Source organism: Staurois parvus, unplaced genomic scaffold (genome assembly GCF_062004578.1).
Source record: "Staurois parvus isolate SC_StPar_1 unplaced genomic scaffold, SC_StPar_1.0 ptg000671l, whole genome shotgun sequence".
NCBI classification, from domain to species: Eukaryota; Metazoa; Chordata; class Amphibia; order Anura; family Ranidae; genus Staurois; species Staurois parvus.
Window position 1 is genome coordinate 3309152 of NW_028318467.1, and position 23854 is coordinate 3333005.

At 40.5% G+C, this 23854-nt stretch overlaps 1 protein-coding gene across 1 annotated transcript in view; it reads right to left on the bottom strand.

Moving 5' to 3' along the window:
• The window catches only part of LOC149447753 (CMP-N-acetylneuraminate-beta-galactosamide-alpha-2,3-sialyltransferase 4-like), a 163081-nt gene extending 150030 nt beyond the window's left edge, over positions 1–13051 (bottom strand). Inside the window, exon 1 of the mRNA XM_089652104.1 lies at positions 12702–13051. The gene's annotated coding sequence lies outside the window, so the exon portion shown is untranslated. The remainder of the gene's footprint in view (positions 1–12701) is intronic.
• Between the last annotated feature and the right edge of the window lie 10803 nt (positions 13052–23854).

Consider the following 23854-nt stretch of genomic DNA (forward strand, 5'->3'; position numbering starts at 1 on the left):
AACTTTTTAAACTTAATACGTGCTACAAAAACTACTTACTATAGATAAAGCTATCATTTTATACATAAAGATGATTATCCATTCAGGACCCATAAACAGCATATATTCCAGAAAGGTGTCAAATAAACACCCAATGAAGACCTCTAACTTTACATATTTTTTTGTATTCTTATGCTATTTCTGTATTAACTGTGTATATGAACTAACATAATGAAATTATAAAATTAATATTTTCTTACAAAGAAGAAAGTGCTCCCATTCCTAAAAAAAACTTTATTTTTCAAGATGCAAAACAGATTACGATATTGAAAACAGGTAAAACTGGAAATCAAGTAAGCAAAGCTTGTACAAAAATAGGAAAGTCAAAAAGAGAGCTTCTTACATTAGCTCCGCTAGTCAAAATGACAGTGGCTCATGTCAGGCTGAACTCTAATGTCTGCTGATTATTTTACATAGTTGTACAAAGGCATTGTTACTAAAGCCTAGCTATCTATGCACACCCCTGCTGTGCAGTTCCATTACTTGGTCTGGTTTTATAAATGTGCACCCATTCCTTTCTGCTGCATTGCAGTGCATTACTGCATGAGGGTTAACATGCATTGCAGTAAGACATGTCCATGCACCACAACACATTTAGATCTGCTCAGACAACTCACACTGTGCATTGCAGAGCTCTGTAGAAAGTAAATAGGTCCTCCATTTCATTGCTTACAGTTATCTGGCCATTTCTGAATTATCACCTCAGGCACTTAGAAATGTGTGTTATCAAAAGGGAATTTTAGCAGTCTGTGGCCGCAATTACTACTGTTCCATCCTGAGATAAGTGATGTTGAAAGCATGTACCTAAGCCATTCATCTCCTCCATCTTCCCCCCTTTCCAGTTACATGAACATTCTGTGGAACAGACCATTCTTGATTATGGACTGACAGCCAAATTGAGCTTTGTAGATCTATAGAGGTGACTTACCACACACACTAAAAATTGTATTCAACTATCTGGTAATTCTAAACTTGTGTATTCACTGCTTGAAATGATGCCACATATGTGCCTTTTCTTTTTTGAATTTTTTTTTCCAAATTAACACTACATCCAGTCAATACTTCATTGAACTGATTAGAAATTCTGAAAACGTTTGGTCAAAGACGCAGCCACACTTTTTTTTTTTTAAATCAGATTGTTTTCATTAAACATATTTTCTTATGACGGGTATTCAAAGCGGTAGACGCATTTTTAAATCAATGAATAACTGAATTAAAAAAATAGATAGGAAAGAGAATTTTACATAGGATTGATAATGTATCCATCCTCACATAACACAGCTCCATAGTAGAGGGTCACATACTCCCCCATACCCAGGAGCAGTGGGTATTTAGTGGCAGCAGCGATGGAGGAGGGAGTGAAGAGGGACCGATGTGAATGTGGATCAGGGTGTTGGCCAGTAAAACACTCTGTGGTTGATTTACTAAAACTGCAGAGTGCAAAATATAGTGCAGCTGTGCATGGCAGCCAATCAGCTTCTAACTTCAGTTTGTTCAATTAAGCTTTGACAAAATACCTGAAAGTTGATTGGTTTCTATGCACAACTATGCCAGATTTTGCACTTTCCATTTTTAGTAAATCAACCCGTCACTTTGTCTTGAATAGGAGTCTCTTTAATTTCAAATTACAAGCAGCCCATTGCAATGCATATGACATTTTCAGCAATATCATTAGGTTTACTGCACTAGGAGGTTCATCTAACTGCAGTAAACTTGAGGATACTGCTAAGAAAAGGTGATAAACATAAGGACACTGCTAGTAATGTCATCTACAAACTTAAAGTGGAACTTCAACCATAACAACTTGATGAAAAATAATGTTCATTAGCAAGGAACATACATTTCACATTAATATTTATGATACCCAAATTAGTGTGTGCTGTAAATTCCCCCCGGCATTGCTCCTGTTTCTTCTTGCTGGAGGCTGCAATTTCGCTGAAGCCCAGAAATGCTGAGCAGCCTTAAATCTTTTGGCTGTCACAATGCCAAAAAAGAGAGTGCAACTGAGCATGTGCAGAGCAGGGTGAGAGAGTGTATTACTGGATTTTAAACAGTATAGGCACTTAATTTTAAAGTTTTACATAGCTATACCTGCAAAAGGGGCCAGCCCAAAGTGATCTAGCAGGACTTTTCGGAATAAAGTTCCACTATAAAAGGGGAATGTGGGTTTACAAAAACCAAGCATACATACTCAACTAGATTGCTGCAGCATCTACACCGCCAGCTCTACATGCTCAGTTCTTTGTCTTCAGTGAGCAGAAAGCTGTCAGTCACTAGCTTTCTGTTCTGCCACTCCAGTGCTCACTGGAGCGCCAGGCTGTGGAGTGGGTGGGAGCAGCTGACTGAGAACCTTAGCCCACTGCTGGTCAAGCATCTGGACGAATCCTGACATTACTGGAACACAGAAGTGCAGAACCAAGTGCACTCCTGTGATCTCCAGGGGAAGTACGGCCAAAAAGCTTTGGCTGTACTTTTTCTTTAACATCACATCTAAACAAACTCCACCTCCTGCAAAGTTTCTTATTTGTATGAATTATTTGTAATACTGGGACTCATTATGTGATCACATCACTCATTTTAAAAGGTTTCCACAACTGCAGGACATCTACAAAACAGTATCTACTACAGTGTGCTACATTTCATGCGAAACACACACAATTGATTGTTCCATCAGGAATGCTCAGCCCTTTCTCACAACTTTATTTACAACTTTTTTACACTACTCTGGAATCCATCTCTAACATTTCCCAACCATAGCAGCACAGGAGGGATGTGGGTGGCAGAGAGCCATTTGTGCAATTTCTGGGTGTATGCTCTGACACAGCTGTGATTCTGGATGACGGGGTTAAGAAAGGTTTATATGTGAATACAGTAGGATTACTCTGCGGCAGAAGACCTAAAACCACAAGTTAAAAGACACTACTGTGCCTGTTCACAGACTGCTTATTATAAGGTTTACCTGAAGATACTGTTCACCACCACCATAATTTCATATTCTGGAATTAAAGTGGAAGTAAAGGTTTACTATACGTGTGAAAAAAAGGTATAGCGAGCGCTACAGGTACAAGAGCACAAGCAGCTAGAACACCAAAAAGGCAACCAATCCTCCTTGCAATAATCAATAATAATGAAAGAAAAGTAGGTGCAGCGCTAAAACAAAATATAAATATATAAAAAATATAAAAATCAGTGGTAAAAGCAGATATACCACAGAAGTGACTAATGCATAGAGTCTATAAAGAGTGCTAAGAGCACACACAAAGTTCTCGTCCCAGGGTGATGGTAATACAAGGTGAGGAAGATCCAGGAAAGACAGATAGAGTGCGCACTCACCAGAAGTGCGTTAAAATAACGCATGTAGGAAAGTAACTGCTGCAAGATCTCTCCAGCATCAGGACTCTGGTCAGGTCGCACTGCGTCCTATCCTCTGTCTCACCGCAGGGAGAGGTGGCCAGGTAGCATCCGAACGTGTGAGCGTCAGGGAACTCCTTGATCCAATAGAAGTACTGTGGGAGATGGTGCTCTCAGAGAGAGCCCAATGAAGGACGCCACATAGTGTAATAATGTTGAGACTAGCGTTTATTAATCAAAGGGGTAAAACAAAGGAAGAGTACTGACCATAAGCAGTTGGCCACAAACAGTGGCTAGATGTCCATATGCTGTAGCCCCCCCTAAGTGGCATAGGATCTCTAACGGCTAGAATAGGCAAATATGTAGATCATTTTCTACAGCCACTCGTGATGAAAACACCGGCATACCTCAAGGACACTAAGCAGGTTCTTTCTGACATTAAGGATTTATCTACTAACTTGGACACATTCTTGGTTACAGCTGATGTATCCTCCCTGTATACAAACATAAACCATTCGGACGGTATGGAAGCAGTGAGATTTTTCTTAGATGATTTTAGTGACATTCCAGTTTTACAGAAGGACTTCATTTTAACACTTTTGGAATTCGCAATGACTAAGAACCATTTTTGGTTCAACCAGCAATTTTATTTACAGACTAAGGGTGTGGCTATGGGGGCGAAATTCGCCCCCAGCCTAGCAAATCTGTTTATGGCCAGATGGGAGGAGGATGTCATCTATGCCAGAGATTGGCCTGAGCTCTCCTTTTATAGGAGATATATAGATGACATCCTCCTCATATGGAATGGCAACGAAGAATCACTTTTAAATTTTTTTACTACTTTAAATTTTAACTCTCTTAATATTAACCTCACTTTCAATTATAGCCATGAGAGTATTAATTTCCTGGATCTGACTTTGTTAAATGTGGAAGGAAGAATCATAACTGAGTCATTCTTCAAGAAAACTGACAGAAACAGTTACATTCCCTTGGAAAGCTGCCACCACCCGGCATGGTTACAAAATATACCTAAGGGACAGTTTACCAGAATCAGACGCAACTGTACTGATGTCAACACATACTACAAACAGGCTGCCATCATTAAAACTAAGTTCCTTGAGAAAGGTTATGATGAAAACACTTTAACACAAACCATGACAGAAGTAGGGATCTCCAACAGAGATTGCAACAGAGATGTGATGTTGCAAAAGAACATTAATAAGAGACCTGAAAGAGTCTGTCCTTTTGTGACAAACTATTCAACCCAATACAAATCAGTCACCAGGATAATTCGTAACAATTGGAAGATTCTGATGTCAGATCCAGTTTTAAGACAATTTTTACCAGATCAACCGCAGATTGCTTTTAGGAAAGCCACTCCCCTTGGGAATAGAATAGCCCCAAATGTTCTTGATCCCCCTGTATACACTCCTTTCTTCCCACAGATTAAAGGTTTTTACCCATGTAAAAAGTGCATGATCTGCACTAACAGTAGGTTTACAAGCAGACACACAAGTTTTAACTCTACATCAAATGGTAAGACCTTTAGGATTGACGACTGTATCACCTGCACAAGTAAATATGTTGTTTACTTAATGCAGTGTCCCTGTCACTTACAATATATTGGACGAACAACTAGACGATTGAGGGACCGTCTAAAAGAACATGTGAACAATATTAGAAAGGGCTACAAGGATCATTCGTTATCCCTGCACTATAAAACGCATCATAACCAAGATCCCTCGTCACTAATTTTCATGGGTATAGGAATGATAAATGCACATTGGAGAGGCCAAAATAAGAAAAGAGCTATCTCACAATTAGAGTCCAAGTGGATATATGACCTTGGATCCTTACACCCAAAAGGTCTGAACATTGAATTTGATTTGAATTGCTTTATCGATGACAGCTAATGTGCATTTACAGCACCCTGGGATGATTCCTTTTTTTGCCCTGACATATCCCCTTTTTTTTCGCCCTGACATATATTTTTTATTTTTTGAATGTATGCGGTGGACTACACCTCTGTTTTATCAATACCAATTTTATTGTGTCATTGTGAATTCAATTCAATTTTATTTTACCATTTTTAGCCTTTCAGGTATAATGTGTATTTTACATTTTACATTACAGTATTTTAAGTACCATTCTTATGCATTACTATTGGATTTTTTACTGACCATATGAAATATATTATTCCGTACTGACCTATTTTAAATATATACTTAATAAAATTTATTGTATTTTAATGTATTGACACTCATCTATTTAATGTAGCAGAAATGGCTATCGCACAACTTTTTTACAATTGTTTACATTCACAATTTTCTATTATTATGATTTTTCATTTGCATTTTTGCTGAAACAAAGTAACAGTATAATAATGTAGCAATCCCCTTTAATTTTACACTATGTAAATTTTATAATTAGGATTTACATACATACACATATATTATGTTACTTCATGCCACCAAATTATCCAGTGACATGTGGATATGTTCATTCTGGTGTGCACTCTATGACAATGCTTCTTCCTGTATTATCACTTAGCATAGATCGCTTTTCAGCAGTTCATTTTGCTGTTTTTTAAAGTTGTGTTTTTCTCTTTCCCCACCTATATCATGGCGCCTCCCCGGGATACACCATATATTTCAAGCCACTAGGAGGATTAGCTCATTCCAGTGTATTCCCCTATAACGATCTCCGGCAAAATGGCGCCGATCAACTGCGCATGCGCGAGACGCCGGCAAAATGGCCGCCGCGACTAGCGCGATTGCCATTTCTCCACATAAATAGATGTGTAAGGATGTCCTGCTGTAAGCCCTGACCCTCTGAGGACGTGCATCGCACGAAACGCGTCGAGGGGGGGCTACAGCATATGGACATCTAGCCACTGTTTGTGGCCAACTGCTTATGGTCAGTACTCTTCCTTTGTTTTACCCCTTTGACTAATAAACGCTAGTCTCAACATTATTACACTATGTGGCGTCCTTCATTGGGCTCTCTCTGAGAGCACCATCTCCCACAGTACTTCTATTGGATCAAGGAGTTCCCTGACGCTCACACGTTCGGATGCTACCTGGCCACCTCTCCCTGCGGTGAGACAGAGGATAGGACGCAGTGCGACCTGACCAGAGTCCTGATGCTGGAGAGATCTTGCAGCAGTTACTTTCCTACATGCGTTATTTTAACGCACTTCTGGTGAGTGCGCACTCTATCTGTCTTTCCTGGATCTTCCTCACCTTGTATTACCATCACCCTGGGACGAGAACTTTGTGTGTGCTCTTAGCACTCTTTATAGACTCTATGCATTAGTCACTTCTGTGGTATATCTGCTTTTACCACTGATTTTTATATTTTTTATATATTTATATTTTGTTTTAGCGCTGCACCTACTTTTCTTTCATTATTAAAGGTTTACTATAAATTGTGTTAAAAATGTTCTCTCCCCTCTCCTCCTACCTATGCTGTTTAGACTTTAAAAAAAAGAGCAGTGGAAATGCCTTTTTTATTTCATTAGTCAGCATTCCCCTAGCACTAGCACTATATAGCAGTTGCTTAGAGGTATCTAAGCTGTTGGATTTACCTGCGGATGAAATGTACGGCTATAAGAGCAAACCATGAAACCATAAGCCCTACTTGAAAAGTTGAGATACCCAAACAATAGGAGTAGTGAGTAATAAAAACAAGATAGAGAATAAATGATGGAAGTAAAACAACCCATTCAGTTTGAAATAGAAACGAACGAAATGTGTGTGTGTGTGTGCATATATATATATATATATATATATATATATAATTTATTTATTTTTCTTTTCTTGTTTTATAGGTGATCACATGTTCTCAGCTGCTCAGGGGTTTAGAGAGCTGGGGGGGGGGGGGAGAAACAGAAGAACACTGGTCTTCCCAGTTACAGTATTTTTCATCAATCTGGCTCCAACTTTCTCTTCTTGAAGTTGCCGGATCAGCTTTGCAGGTTGGTGCCTTGTCATGGACTAGTTTCGTTATTTTCCACCATAGATTTTCAATTGGATTGAGGTCCGGACTATTTGCAAGCCATTGCATTGACATTATGGGGTTTATTTACTAAAGCTGGGGAGTGCAAAATCAGTTCCACCATCATCACCCTGCCCAATGCAGATTCGTGATTCATCACTGAATATCACTTTCATCTAGTCATCCACAGTCCACGATTGCTTTTCTTTAGCCCACTGTAACCTTGTTTTTTTTCTGTTTGGGTGTTAATAATGGTTTTCTTTTGGCTTTTCTGTATGTATATCATATTTCCTTTAGACGATGTCTTACAATTCAGTCATGGACATTGACTCCAGTTTCTGCCCATTTGTTCCTTTTTTTGTTGTTGTGCATTTTCTGTTTTCAAGGCATATTACTTTATGTTTTCTTTCTTGATGCTTTGATGTCTTCCTTGGTCTACCAGTATGCTTCCCTTTCACAACCTTCCCATTTGATTTGTACTTGGTCCAGATTTTAGACACAGCTGACTGGGAACAACCAACATCTTTTGCACTATTCCATAAGTTACCTTCTTGAAGAAGCTTTATAATCCTCTCCTTTGTTTCAAATGGCATCTCGTGTTGGAGCCATGATTCATGTCAATCAGCTTGGTGCAACAACTCACCAAGGTGTTCAATCACTCCTTTTAAACTGCAGACGAATTAGCAGATGTAATCTGATGCAGATGTTTGTTTTAGAACTGCAAAGTACATGGTGATTCCATAATATTTTCCTCAGAATTTTGTGATTCCATATTTTTTTCCTCTGTTTGATCTGCAAAAACAGTTGCAATTGACTACAGTTTTCTTTTTTCTTTTTTTAAATGTGTCTTAAATCCAGAAGGTTGGAATGTTAAATAAAAATAGTTTTGAGGCATATCAGTGATGGTTTTTTTTCTACCCAATTAGACAATTGAATGCACATTTTCCAAGAGTGGTGATTCCATACTTTTTGCCAGGTGTAACCATGTATGTTATTTCTTTTTTTTTAAGTTTTACCTTTTCAATTACTTTGAAACAATTACATCTTTCTTCCAAGCTATCGTCTCTAAACTTCGAATCCCCCAACCTCGATGAAATGGACATAATGTGTAGAGGAAGTCTTTGTAGCCCAATTCATTCAGGGGAGCAACCTAGGGTGACAATCCTCCTAATTCACAGACACAGCAAGGTGAGTACGAGTTGTGACTCTAAAAAAGGAAGCGTGTTATTGGCAGGATTACTAGATAAAGAACGCAAATGTGGCCACCACATCTGGCAAACTGCAATATATAGCACTTTTGCTTTGGACTTTAACTATTACTTGATACCTACTGTCAGTAGCATTATTTAGCCTGTATTTAAAATCTACAAATCTCAGACAATATATTTTTTTAATGTATCTCCGTAAAGGTTCCCTTTTATTCAGGTCCCGGTATAGCTAGTAGTTAGTCATATTCAACTGGACTTCCTCTGCAAAGTTGGAGATGCTTCAACACTTCCTCAGATCTAATGAATGTCAGAAACATACATTAGCACTTATAGTCTGTCATGTTTGTGTATGATCTGCCTTCAAATGTTTTTATCATATCATGGTGATTGGGCAATCCATGTGGTGAAGTGGCTGTGCTACCCATGTGGTTATAGATGCCGGGGTATGTTTCTAACACTCTTATGATATGAAAGTGGTTGAAATAGCAAAAAAATGTTTTACCTTAATGCATTCCCTGCATTAAGGTAAAACATGGCCCAGTATTTGTATCGCCTCCTCACCTCCCTATATACTTTCCCAAGTCCTCTCTCAAACCAGCACTGTGTCTCTTTCTGCAGTGGCACTGGTCTCTGTTCCTCTCTTTGCTGGACACAGAGGCAGCACTGGGAGTCATTGGCTCCTGCTGGTGTTAGTTAAATCCTGTGGGGAGGAAACAGGGCTGAGCCGCCCTGTGTATGTCTATGGATGGACACAACCCAGCTTGGGAGTGAGCCCACAGGTGTGCCCCCATAGCAAATGTCTTGCTATGGTGGCACATAAAGAAGAGGAGGCGCCAAGAGCACCGGCAGAGACCACAGAAGAGGGGGTACGAGGCTGCTCTGTGCAAAACCATTGTGCAGAGTAGGGAAGTATAACATTTTGTATAAGACTTTGTTATCTTAGAAAGAAAATGTTTCCCTTTACAACCGCTTGAAGAAGCAACTTAGATGAATGGTTAATTGTCTCTGACGTTACAGAACAACTGAATGCGATTAATTCTAGCTATCAACTGACAGAGGCATAGCCATAATTTGCTGTAAGTAGGAGGAGCAATAAACCCTGTTTACTGTGCTACACTACCAATGGCATTTGGGCTCATACTGTACTATGATCCATATAATTCTGATGTAGGTGAACAGCAATTTGATCATTTATGGACAAAGAAGAACCACAGCAAAATGTTAACCAATACAAAAAACACTGAGATATTGTTCTCTGCTTGGTGAACAAGAAAAATCAAACTTTTCAGCAATTTGATTGCTCTACATGGTTGAGCAGGAAGCACTGCACATAATGAAGAAATACGGCTCATTTGAATAAGGATCAAACCTTAAGAAATTTCTCAGGAGTGAAATTACCGGATGGTTTATGGTGGATCAGCACTGGATCACTGCTTATTACTTGGCATTGAACAAAAGAAATCCATGTAAAAAAAAATTAACTGGGATTTTTTGTGTTGGAGATTTGGATGGCTATTGATAAAAACGTATACATATCTTTCACAAGGATTGTTACAGAATTATTTTGCAGTCTTTACTAATAAAATCAGGGAGAATATTAGGATGTGTATTGGTTTGGATGTGACAAAACATACTTAAACTAAAGTTCCAAGTGATTCAGAAGACTGGGTTGTAATACGTGTGAGGTTGGCTTGTCATAATTTACAATCGGGTATGTTTGAGCAAAGATTTATTTTGCCTTGTAAATGAGAAACTGGAATATCTTTTGAAATAAAAAAGTGTCATTAAACCTAGACTATAAAAAAAACTCTTATTACATGCTATATAACAGAGTGTGCATACTCACAAAGGAACTAAATCATTCATTCATTTGTGTGGAGTGAAATATACCTGGTTCATCCTGCCTTCAGCTGTCCCTCACATCTTCTCTTTGTCCCCACTACAGCCTGAGATTGTGTAGACCAGCTGGTGTCCTCTACTGGGCAAGCTCCCATTTAAGTTCCCTTCTAAGCTCTTCATTTCCTCCTTTTTCTTATCTGAGCAGCAGACATGATTATAGAGTCACACGTGTGGGTGTATACACAGTGGTAAAGGACAGTCCACTCCCTCCCTCCCTCCCTCCTCCTCTATGTCTGCCTATTGCTAAACAATATGGGGGCGGGATATAGTATGTTGATTGATTACATTCACAAAGAAACTCGCAAAAAAAGATTAGTTTTAATATAAATCAGTATTAAATATATCAAATGTAATTGCAAATACCTGTAAGATAAAAAAGCCTTGGATGCAGATGCTGAACAAAATGCTAAGCTCAATAATCTTTGACATTGCTTGCACCATGTTAATGCACAAGAATACACATTTGAAGTTCAATAAAGATTGGAAGCTGTAAATCCATTTTTTATATTTAAAATTTAATTTGAATTTCTCTTCTAAAACAGGTTTTTTTAGTCATGTGACTGGCACAGCACCAATCAGGGCTGTGCAGACAGACTCATACTGTAGTAATAGATGCCCCCTCCCAAGGATCTTTCCATGCAGATGTCCAGGAACAGGGAAAGATCATGTGACCACACGATAGTGCTGCAGGAATAAGGTACTTAGAGGATTAAAAAAAAAATACAATGGCATGATATACATGATTTATGTGAATGCATTATGGCAATTAACACTTCTCTGTTTAGTATCACTTTAAAGTCAAAACTTAAGAGATATAATCAAAATTTTATAAAATGTTATTACCGTTTCTAATGAAACTGGGAGGAAAGATCTAACATCTGTAACTGTAAGAAAATGATGCAACTATAGAAAGTGGTAAGTTGTGGCTAACCTTTCTAAATATGCAAAAGGCTGGTGCCTTGGTTCCTGCATACATTACATTTTCCAAACTCAGTTTTTGTTGTAAACGGAAGTGGTTATTGAAGAAATAGCCTCCTAATCCTGACACCACCCTCCAGCTGTTCCCCCTTCATGATACACTCCAGTCCTGCATTAAGTCATGAAATATGGTAAATGGATCCTTTTTTACGCAGGAAAAGTGTAGATAGTTTGAAAAACTCAGTTGGAGATAATGAAGAGGAACTCAGGGAGATACAATACAGAGAGATCTTTAGAAGACGCTGTGTAATGCCATTTGTATGGGATTTGGAGCCCCCTTGTCATGCAAATGCAGTATGTGCATACAGTTTTTTTATGATAGACAGATAGATAGATACCTTTTAATCCAGAAGATAGCTCAGGTGTTAAGCAAAACTAACATTAATATGTACGATTAGCATACCCATGAGAATACCAGCAGTGAGCATCTGCAACTTCCTGTGTCTTGATAGATAGGTGTCTGGGAATAGCTGTGGCCGCTCACCACTTACAATGCAATGACAAGCAAAGCTAATTGTGGCTGTTTGCACAGACAGCTATTGCCTGTGGTGATCATAGCTGGATGCTTTCTGTCTGTGTCCAGCCACAATCACCTTTTGAAATCACAGGATGTGCCAGCTGCCTGTGTGAATGCACCCTTAAGGTGGACCTGTCATCAAATACATTTGTTCATGTTCACAGCTTGCATACTAAGTGATGTGTCAGTTCCAGGCGTTTATTCCAGGTGAGGTGACTTTCCTCAACAGGACAACACCATCTTTAATCAGGCATCATCCAAGGTCACCATCCTGGATGGCCGGCTCAGAAGGGACAAGAAAATGTAAACTCTGGTGGCTGTGCAGCTTTTGGTGTTCACAGCTGTCTGCCACAGATCAGCCTCTACTCTTTCCTTGTGACCTGCAACAAATTCACAAAGTGTATTCTGATCTCTAGAGCGTAGGAGACTGAGGAAATGCTTCCTCTTGTCTGCTGCAAGATCTCTAAGCCTTTGAAAACTCACTAACTGAACTTAAAGGATGGATTAATAATAAAAGGTACAGCTTTTTTTTATGATATAATGTGGTATGTTGGGAATATATTCAGGCGGACTTTGAAAGGTCCACCTTAATACACTGGTCATAGATACGACAATGATAGTGAAGTTTTAAAATATCAACCTGTCATTACAACTAGTCAATACTACTTCTAACAAACACATGCAGTATATGTTCATTCAGAAAGTTTTCATACCTTGTTTTGAGAGTCGTGCCAATAACTATTTCCAAAATAGAAAATGCAGCCGGTACTCCTTCTTGGCAGTAACAGCAGTTCTGATACCAGACACACTTTTGTAGATACAGTTATGATGATCCAAACTCCCACACAGAAATTCCTATTGCCAGTTGGGTGCCTGTTTCTGATGTACAGATCTGTGATGTAGTGATTCCTGAGGTCCTGCTTCTTGCGGTAATGACACACTAGCTTTGAACTTGTATTGTTAATGCTGATACTGTTCTTGACAGAATGATGGGTCTGGGTGCTGTAGTAATAGGTTTCCTGATGGTGTTTATTGTTGGCGCAATGGACATCGGTCTCTGGGTTCTACCTTTCTGCAGTCAGTAATGTATTCTCAAATGTTTGCTGACAAATAGTTCATTTCTCCATAGAAATACCTAAAGAAAACAGATGGTAATATTAGCAAAGGCCTCTACTGTATCTTTTCTCAGGCCCACTAAATTGTTGAGTTCTGTGCACCCAGTAAATAAAACATACCTTTCCTTACTTAGCAATATTGTTCCCCGTCTGACAGCACTTTATGGCTTACATGGTCTACAGGCTCGTTGCAGTCCACTCTGCAGCAGCGTGATGAGCACTACATACCACAAGTCACAGGATATTTCCAGAGGGCATGCTGGCCAGGACAAGTCTTGGAATCAGTAATATTTTTATCTTTAACAAACTACAGGCAAAAACACTAAATTCAGTAATACATTGTATGAGTCACGGGGACAGCTGCTTTCCTGCATAATGAACATAACTATATTGAAAAGTAGATCCACGTCAGATTTCCACCGACTAAAACCACAAAAGCATGACTGTCCTATATTATATCATATATATATTTGGGGTCATGCTAACCTCAGCAATCTGTATGAATCAAGACTGGACCCACCCGAAACCCAACACTCATGATCAGATTTACAACTGGAAACTGGCAGCTTTAAAAACTTTGATAGAGGGATTTACAGGGGCTCACAACTAAAACAAGGAACTACTCAGTGGGAGCAATATGATCACTGTTTGAGTATACTTTACTGACACCCTTCTTTTAATGATACTAGAAGACCACAACCTATGGAACACAGAAACATACAAAGTAAGTGAAATAAAGGCCCATTTAATTTAATTTTTGGTTGCTTTAAGAGAAAAGGAACTTGTGGCAGTAACTGCAGCCTGACTATGACAACACAATACTTCTGGGTGTTGTATGTGCAAACCACTCACTGTCCAAAACACAACTTTGTGCACCTGTCAAATCTTGTAAAAAAAAAAAAAACGTTTTACCACTTAAAGTGTTACTAAACCCACAACAGTAAAATCAGTCTGTAAAGCATGCTTGTTATACTCACCGTGGAACCTAAGGGGTTAATCCTCTGCATTGTGTAAAACGCTGTTTGATCTTGTCTTCTCTGATCCTCCCCTTCTTATCTCCGGATAAGACATATTGTGTGGACTCACTCTGCATATGCTCAGTTTGGTGTGTATTGCTAGAGTTTTTTTTTTTCTTGGGAGAGTGCATGTGATAAGCACAGGACCAAGACTCTCCAGACAGAGGTCAGGGATCCTGCATACTCCTAGAGCAAAATTAAAATGCCTCCTACAAGCTTTAACGTGTGCTCAGCTGGACACTGATAGAAGTCACAAGACTGCTCTAACTGCTGATGAGAAAAGGTATTTAGCAGTTTATATTTACTAACATAATTGCATTTCCATATTGTGTGTACTGTGGGAGACCAGTTAAAGTGAATGCAGAGTCCTGGGTTTAATAACACTTTTAAAGCCATGTTCAGGGGCCCCCCAGAAAGCAACATTGCTGTCATCATCGATTTTTTTTCATTCCTCCACCTTGATATATTTACCTAATTTGTGGGTCCAGCAATGGTTCAGTCAGCTGTCCTTGTCCACAGATTAGTCACTCTATTGGTGAGGAGCCCTGGAAGTACTCTGGTACGTGGACCCTCAACTTTTCAGCTCTGACTCGGAGCTTTCTTTGCCGATCACCTCCCCACAAAGGAATGACCCACCTGTTACTGGCTCTTTTATCAGTAGTACGGAAGGATGTTAAGGCTTCAAGTTATAGCTGGAATTGAGGCATTTCCTACATTTTTGGCAATTGTTTTCTTCAATAGTTTTTCTAATAGGTTCACCTTATGGAGAAGCCTGAATGAGAATTAAGGATATTTCACCCACGTACTGTAGGTTTTCACAACTAATGCCACAGCTCCGTGAGTCACCAATCTGCACGTCTGACCTACTCAATTGAGCAGCAAACAAAAAAGACAACTGACAGTGGCTTTGTGGAGATCTGTCCATTGATTTTTACAGTGGCTGCAGTAAGAAGAGTAGAACAGCCATTTGCATTCGCAGAGGACTCGACTTTGGAAACGGATCCCTGTAGGCAGTATGATAAATATTGTGTCTGTTCTGCAGAATACAGAGACAGTTTGTTACAGCTGTCATTGACACAACAAATTACATATATCTGCTGATCACATATTAGCGATCATCTCTGCATCCGGATTTAGGACCAAACAGGATCTGCATTCAGGCTGGCAACCATGTTGCTAGCAGCTGGCGATCCCACACAATGCATATACAGACATGGTGGTAGCAGACAAGTGTATGCTGGTGCTCATATATGAAGACTAACGTGAAGCAAGCAGGTTCTAGTCACCGTTCTAACACCATAGCTTTTCCATTTAGAATTGTGGTGGAGAAAATTATTGGTAAAAAAAATGGTATCACTGTTAAAACTGGAGAAAAAGAGTTGCTGCCTGCAGCAACCAATCATATTGTAGATGTCAAGAAATGCTATGGGAATAGTTCTACCTTAGAAAAATAAACCTCTAGTAACAAATACACAGGCTGCTACAGCTTGGCCCTCCTTTTAAAAATGCTATATGCCTGGCTGTTGATCTGGTCCAGAGGCTTCAATTGTTTACGGAGTCACTGACCTGGAATAAGTATTCAGATCAGAAGTTATAAACTTTCTCTGATTTATCTGCATACTTGATTTAGGTCAATGACTCAGAAAGCACTGAGGAAAGAGACAGCCAACCAATCAGCATATTCAGGAGGAGAACAGAATTTCTAACTCCAGACAAAACCTCTCTTTTAGTTTTGGATGTACTAGGGAAGGGTTGGAGCCTCTGTTTTTATTGATGTCTGTGTCTCTATCAGGGAGATTTTACCTCACTTCCTATCAGAACAGATATGATGAGAAATTTCTTCACTGTGGATACAAACACATATTTTCAGTAGACTGGGTTAGAACTTTTGACAATGCTTCTATTTCTGCCTATGCTTTTCTGTTCTGCTGACAATCCAGTCCACACCATTTCTTGTTTGAGTGTCACAGGTACAGAAATGAGGAGAATCCCCCAAATAGGGTCACAGAAACGAATGTATAACTGACAGAAATTTTAATTCTCTACCATTGACATGGTTTATTTATCCTTTCCCCCAGGGCATAAAGTTACATAGTTAGTCTGGCTGAAAAAAGACAAAAGTCCATCCAGTTCAACCATTAAAAAAAAAAAAAAAAAAAAGTTATAATCCTATACCCACAGTTGATCCAGAGGAAGGCAAAAAAACCCAGCAAAGCACGATCCAAATCAGAGGTCAGAATAAAGTCATCTCTGTCTGAGCTCCACAAGCAATGTGCAGTAAATACATGAGATGAGGACATGTCAGATATCTCCAACAGTCATGCTCACTGAAAAAGGGGCAGGGAAATTGAGCCGTGCCTGAGCTCAGCAATACAAATATCCACAAATCAGGCATCTGGCAGGGGAGTAGCTGACAGGCAGGAAAGTAAGAAGTAAAGAAGGCATTTTCTGCAACTTGCTTTTTTGGAGAAGCAGCACAAGGTATTTCTACATGAATGTAGAAGTGGAAGAACCCAGATACTGTTAGGGACCAGCCGGTGGTAGCCTCTAGCGTTCCACAGACCAGAATTCCCCAGGGCGCGGAATCTAAGTTCCGACCTGCTTGTTCACCAGAGCCCCTGATGGTGGGGATGGACTTGGAGCAAGCCGAGACCAGGTCGCGACCCCTGGGTGCAACCAGCTGTGGTAGAGGCACCTGTCGGTGGTATGCAGCAGGTGAGAGTCTGATGTGAGGAGGTAGAGTAAGCGAGGTCAGACAGGCCAGGTCGGTAACAGCGGAGCAGGTCGGTACAAAACAGCAGGCAGAAGAATAAACTGGTCACGGTCCGGGTTTGGCAACAGGAGATCAAAAGTGCAGGAGCAGGCAGGAGAATGGTCAGGCAAGCCAGGGGTCAGAGCAGGAGAAGTCAGCGATCAGGATCAGGCAGGGTCAGCAGCAAAGTAAACTCACAGGAAAGACCATATGGCACTTGAGCATTGCAAGAGCCGGGTTTAAATAGCCCGCCCGACTCCTGACAGGCGCTCCTGGGTCCTAATGCTTGCCCGGCGCAGTCATTGGTGACAGGCACGCCTGGGTCCTAGTGCCCGCCTTCCTGTACATTTTGTCAGGACTCTACGCATGTGCGGATTCGATCGCCGCAGCGATCTTCCCATTCCCTGACAGATACTCCTGCGCTTGGGACCACATAACGAAATTCTTGGGATATGCACGCCTTGCTGCCCTCAAAGAACCGGGGAGTCCAAAAGTACTTTATTATCTTTATTAAGTACTTTGATACTTTATTATCTACATAACAGATGCCATACTATACTTGATAAACAGGGTATATATAAACATCCAAATTCTTTATGGCCATTCATGCATACTATACATTATGTGATAGATGTATTTATTTATTTGTTTGCTTTTATCCATTCTGATAGAGAAGTTTGCACTTTTATACGTGTTTTTGATGTTGTATATTTGTATTTTTGTTCTATTGTATTTACTATGTCAGTATCTTCCATTCCATTACTCTCTGCCCCTGGGAGTCCTTAGGACGGCCCCTATGTAACCATTGAAGATTCATTAGTGAGCATATATAAGAGAGGGACAGATATCTAGGTAGTTAGGCTCTGAGGAAGAGGCTAGTCTTCGAAACGCGTCAGCCTTTTGGATGTCCATAATTTTCATCATAAGAAAGAAACGCAGTGCGAATTGGACAGAGCGGTTCCTACATGATGTGCCTTACATTTATTGACTATTGTGAGTAGAATAAATTTTTTTAATAACTAATAAACATACTTTTAAGGTAATGCACAAGGCCGGTGCGCCCTCTGTTTGTTTTTCTCTATTTCTACAGGAATGTGAAGATCCGCATTTTGATATTTTGCTCATTAAAGTTCTTCTTTCACAAATAAAGCTTACACCCAAAGCCAGACAGGCATCTGAGGCAACAGATGTATACATAATATACTAACTTCAAGCACAAAAATGTGTATTGATTATGACAAAACATCAAATGGCTATCTAACAATTTGCGCTTTATTATTTCACTTGCACAGGTCATTCCAGTTCTGCTTTAATGTGCTGTGAAGCCTCCCTGAGCATTAGGGACACTCGGGAAAAGACAGGAGTCAAGCTAAACACTTTTACTTCAAAGTAGAGGTATGCTTTTACTGCTGGTGACATTTGAGTTTCTACTAAACGGAACCTGTTCAAATGCATTTTGCTATTACAGGCTTACAGAGTTTGATGCACCCGGCTGTGCATTTACATTAAAGCTGAACTCTGGGATAAGTAAATATTGTCTTAATACATGATTCCTGTGTTTTCTTACTTGAATCTCGGTGTGCACTGTGCATCTCTTCCACATATGTGCAGCAATTCGAAGACTATGCCTCTGTGCAGGAGCTTGCTGTAGTACCTCTTCCAGCACAGCTGCCAAACTGTCAATTGGAACCGTGAGCCAAATGCTTGGCTCTCAGTTGTGGCACATTAGTTCACTTCAAAATTGTGGTTTGGCAAAAAAAAAATGCCAGGAAGCCACCACCCTCAGAAAAGTGATCCACTATGGATTGCTTTTCAGAGACAGCTCTAGTGTGAGCCCAGTCTAATATGAACCAGTTACTGCTGCTCTTTCTCCTTGTGCAGAGTGACTAGTCTTGTATACATCCCCTCCTGTAGTTTTCTGCAGGCAGCCTGTAGTGGGTGGACAGAATACGTGCAGCACAGTGATGATGGCACAGCTAATTTTACAAGGAAAATATTTAAATAAAGTTTCTGAACCTGGCGTTCAGCTTTAAAGTGTTACTAAACCTAGGACCCTGCATTCACTATATCTGGACTCCCCGGACCCTACATTCACTATATCTGGTCTCCCTGGACCCTGTATTCACTATATCTGGTCCCCCCGGATCCTGCATTCACTATATCTGGTCTCCCAGGACCCTGCATTCACTATATCTGGTCCCCCCCGGACCCTGCATTTACTGTATCTGGTCTCCCCGAACCCTGCATTCACTATATCTGGTCTCCCCGGACCCTGCATTCACTATATCTGGTCTCTCCGGACCCCGCATTCACTATATCTGGTCTCTCCGGACCCTGCATTCACTATATCTGGTCTCCCCGGACCCCGCATTCACTATATCTGGTCTCCCAGGACCCCGCATTCACTACATCTGGTCTCCCCGGACCCTGCATTCACTATATCTGGTCTCCCAGGACCCTGCATTCCCTATATCTGGTCTCCCCGGACCCTGCATTCCCTATATCTGGTCTCCCCGGACCCTGCATTCCCTATATCTGGTCTCCCCGGACCCTGCATTCACTATATCTGGTCTCTCCGGACCCTGCATTCACTATATCTGGTCTCTCCGGACCCTGGCCTCCCACAGTACATACTACATGCAAATGCAATTATTTTAGTAAATATAAACTGCTAAATACCTTTTCTCATCAGCAGTACATAGCAGTCTTGTGGCTTCTATCTGTGTCCACCCCAGCACTAGCTAAAGCTTGCAGGAGGAGTTTTCTTTCTGCTCTAGGAGGATGGAAATCCCCTGACCTCTGTCTGGACAGTGATGATTGGCCCTGTGCTGATCACATGCACTCTCCCAAGAAAAAAAAAAACCTCTCTAGCAATATACACCAAACTGAGCATGTGCATGCCTACAGTTCAGTCTGGAGATAAGTGGTGGTCGCTTGAAAAAGGGGAGGAACGGAGAAGAAAGGATCAAACAACCTTTTTACACAATGCGAAGGATTAACCCCTTAGGTTCCACAGTGAGTATAACAAGCATGATTTACTGCATATACAGACTGATTTTACTGTTGTGGGTTTAGTAACACTTTAAGGTGGAGTAATTGCCTTCTTTGCTATTGCACTTAGCCAGTTTGGGTTCTATCTATTAATTAGAGATTACATGCCCACACCAATGTTTATAAAGAGGAAGCCTAGTTTTCTTGGCCCGAACAGCATCCTAGCTACAAAAACAGACCAGATTTCTAGACACCCACAAACCGAAGTGGACAACTTTAAACTATATGTTCTATATATGTACAAGAAGTATATATATTTTTAAATTTACAAGTATTAAACAAAAATAAAATACACTTCCGTTGTTGGTGTAAGAAATTCATTGTGTCGTATGACATTTGTGCAGCACATGGTTCATTGCTGCTACTGTAAGAAAAAACAAATAACAAAATAACAGCTGGCAGCAGGGGCGGACTGACCATTTGAGCACTCCCGGGGTCAGTAGGGGGCCCCATGGAATGCCCCTGGTACCTTTTTTATATGCTTTTTTGAGTGTGGGCAAGACCACAGGGGTCCCATGATTCCTTATTGCCTGGGGGCCCCATGATTTGTCAGTCTGCCCCTGGCTGGCAGTTACCTGGACCAGAAGCCCTCTTTACACTGCAGAATATTTTCCCCCACCATGCAATCAAAATCTCTTCTGTCTCCAGAAACATTTTGCAAATGATTATCCCCAATGGATTTTTACATTATGTTTATGTCCCAGCACTGTGTTCTTCTCGTTGTAGAAGCACTGGTCCCAGCATGCAGTTGCTAGCTGGAACGGCATTGAATAAATCCAACCCTGGGCACATCAAAAAACACCCTCCGTAATAATCTCAATGCAAGGCCTACAGGAGTATAGCTGAAGCGTTTTTGGCTATACCCCTCCGATGGATCACAGGAGTGCAGTTAGCAGTTAGTTGCACTCCTGTGACCTGTTTTCAGCCGACAGCGGGCTGAAGCCTGCAGTTGGCTGACGTCGTAGAGCCGGTCTAAGCTCTGAAAGCACCCAGAACTCTGGACTACTAAAATAATAAACATACTTACCTAACTACCTGTTGCAGCATCGCTCTGATGCTGCAAGCTGTCCCCGCCGGCTCTAAGTGCAAAAACTGAGCGTTCTTATGACCGCTGATTGCTCAGTTCTTGGTCTTCAAAGTGCAGAGAGCGGGTGACTGAAAGTCACCGGCTCCCTGCTCTGCCCCTCCAGCGCTCACTAGATTGCTGGGCTGTGGAGGCGACAGGAGGGGCTGGCTCAGGCTCACAGCAGCGCACTGTGAGGCTGAGCCAGCTGCCTGTAAGACATCTGGGTGGATCCCAACATTATTGCCGGGATATATCCACAGTCTGGAGCGGGTCTGTGACATCAGTAGACTTTAGCCTGCTGTTGTCTGATTCTGGGGCACAGGAGAGAACAAGTATACTCCTGTGACTCACATGAGAAGTACAGCCAAAGAGTTTTGGAAATGCTTCTTTTTTAACACTTGCAATGTGGAGGAAGGCCACTACAATTGTTTGGTTTTTTTTTAATTATTATTATATGTGGAGTTAGGCTTTACAATTGATGCAGAAAAACACTGCATGATATCTGTTACTCTGCCAACCCAGTCTGATGGGACCCTCCTAGCAAATATACGTACAGCAAGCTTGTAGGCAAAAAAGGTCAAAGAAAGAACCTAAAGTATATCAAAAGCCAAAACTTTTTTTATTTTATTAGTTTTGGATAGCAGTGAAGAGCTAAAACCCCTGTCATTGGGACTAAAAGTGAGGAAAAGGAGATTAAACTCACTTTTTGAAGATTTCCTCTCACGTCCTGTTAGGTCTGCAGGAAGAGTGAAGGGAAATCCCTTGAAGGGGCACAGATGGGGAAAAACTGACCAGGGCTTTAACCATTGCCTACTTTATATAAAATGAAAAAAACGAAACAAAAACGTGTGACTTAGGATACAGTATAGTTTAAACATTTTGCTGCCAGAGCCATTTCTGCATTTTTTGCACGTTTAAAAAAAATCATTTACACCTGAAGAGTACACAAAACCTGCAAAATAGTATATATTGTCTGAAAGTAGACACCCGAGAAAATAAAATTGTGGTAGTTCTAATTTTTTTTTATGTCACAAGATATTACCGCAAAATTGAAGTAAAAAACACACTAAAGTGAATTTTAGGGCAAACAAATGCAATAAATTACCCACGTTTGACAAAATATAAAAGACGAGGTTGTGTGGAATAAAAGACGAGGTTGTGTGGAATAAAAGACGAGGTTGTGTGGAGTAAATAGATACCCAACATGCCAAACCTTAAATTTGTGTGTGCCTATGAATTGCAATAAAGTACCCTATATTTCCTATAGGCGATGATTCAAAAGCCCCTTGGGCAGTCTGCATAAAAATGCCATGGAATACCTACTCCTTCTGGCTGACACCCACCCATCAAGGCATTTTGATATTTGCATAACTCCTCCTGCTCAATGCATGCATCTGGAGAGTACTGAGGCAGAGGGCTGTGATGTTTTCAGGAAGCTACGTATAGCTCCCAAACCAACACCACCCTGACCCCATCAACTATAATCTGCATGCATTGCAAAAAGAAGCACAGAAATCTAGTCAGGATGTCACTGGGTCTAAAATACAGCATGTAATGATGAAGGGTAAGGAGAAGCCAGGAAAATATTATCAGATTAAACTTCAGTTTTAAAGTGGTTGCAAACTTCAGACATGAAATATGAAGAAAGAATGCTCCTCTATAGTGTGTACTTGTCTCAATTAATAGCACTTAGTGTAATTTCTGTCTGCTGCCTCATTCCTCTGCTATCAGCATGAACCATTTCCGACATGTTTTCCTGACGCAAGAGAAAAATGTTCATGGGGAGGGACCTCCAGCAGATTGACAGCCTCAGCTCTGTTCCTGTGTATTGTATGAAGAGGGGTGTCTCTTCCCTCCAATCAGCTCTCAGAGCTCTCATCACTGAGCTCAGCAGAGTGTAACTTCAGCTTTCTGCCCACTTTTTGGACTTTGAATGGCTGAAGAGAAGATTGCAGATGGACAGGTATAACTTAAGTAGGAGGATTTGTTTCATCTCTGTGTATCACCTGAGGCCAGTCACTTCACTGGGTAAAGTAAATCCATAATAGATATAATTTTGTATAATCTCTTGGAACAGTCCTGTGCTGATTGATTATCTATTATACCGAGTCTCATAAGATGTTCTAAAGCTGTAAAGTTACTTCTCTTATATTGTACTGATCTGGGAGAATTCACAGACTGGTAACTATAAGATTTATACATTTATTATTGGTAAACAAGACTCCAAATAGCTGTAATCTATGATTTGCTGGCGGGAGGGTGGAGGCAGCAAAAGATGAATCCACTTGATAAAAAAGGCCCTTGAAGTGAAACACACCGTTAAACAAAAGAATGTTCATGTATCCACGTTGTTATTGACAAATCCTGGTTAACTGTACAAACGTGAGACCCCTGGAGCCCTGTGCCCCTAGGCAGAAACTTTAAATCTAGCTTTCCAGTGAAAGGTCTAATAATCCCCGGCCAGTACAGTGCATTATTTTGACAGTGAAGATCTTCTAGAAACTGGGTCTGGGACAATGTAACACAACACTGCGGCTGTTCTCTGACTACCTAATAAATGGTCCATTATCTACTCCTTCACTCAGAAATCTATTAGCAGGCCAGCAAACAGGCTGCATTGTCTAATTTCCCAGGAGAATAATATAATTTGTGCTTGCTCAAAGAAAGCAACATGAAGAGTTACAGGAAAACCACTTCTCGCTGCGTACACAAACTGAACCAAGCAGGGAGACATAAAGGATCATAACACATAAAATACAATCCAAAAAAAAAGAAAAAAACACATAAAAAGATCAGTGGATTCTTGTAATATGTATAACCATTTTAGGATGTCAACGGACCTAAAGAAATTTGAGTTCTTCTCCTG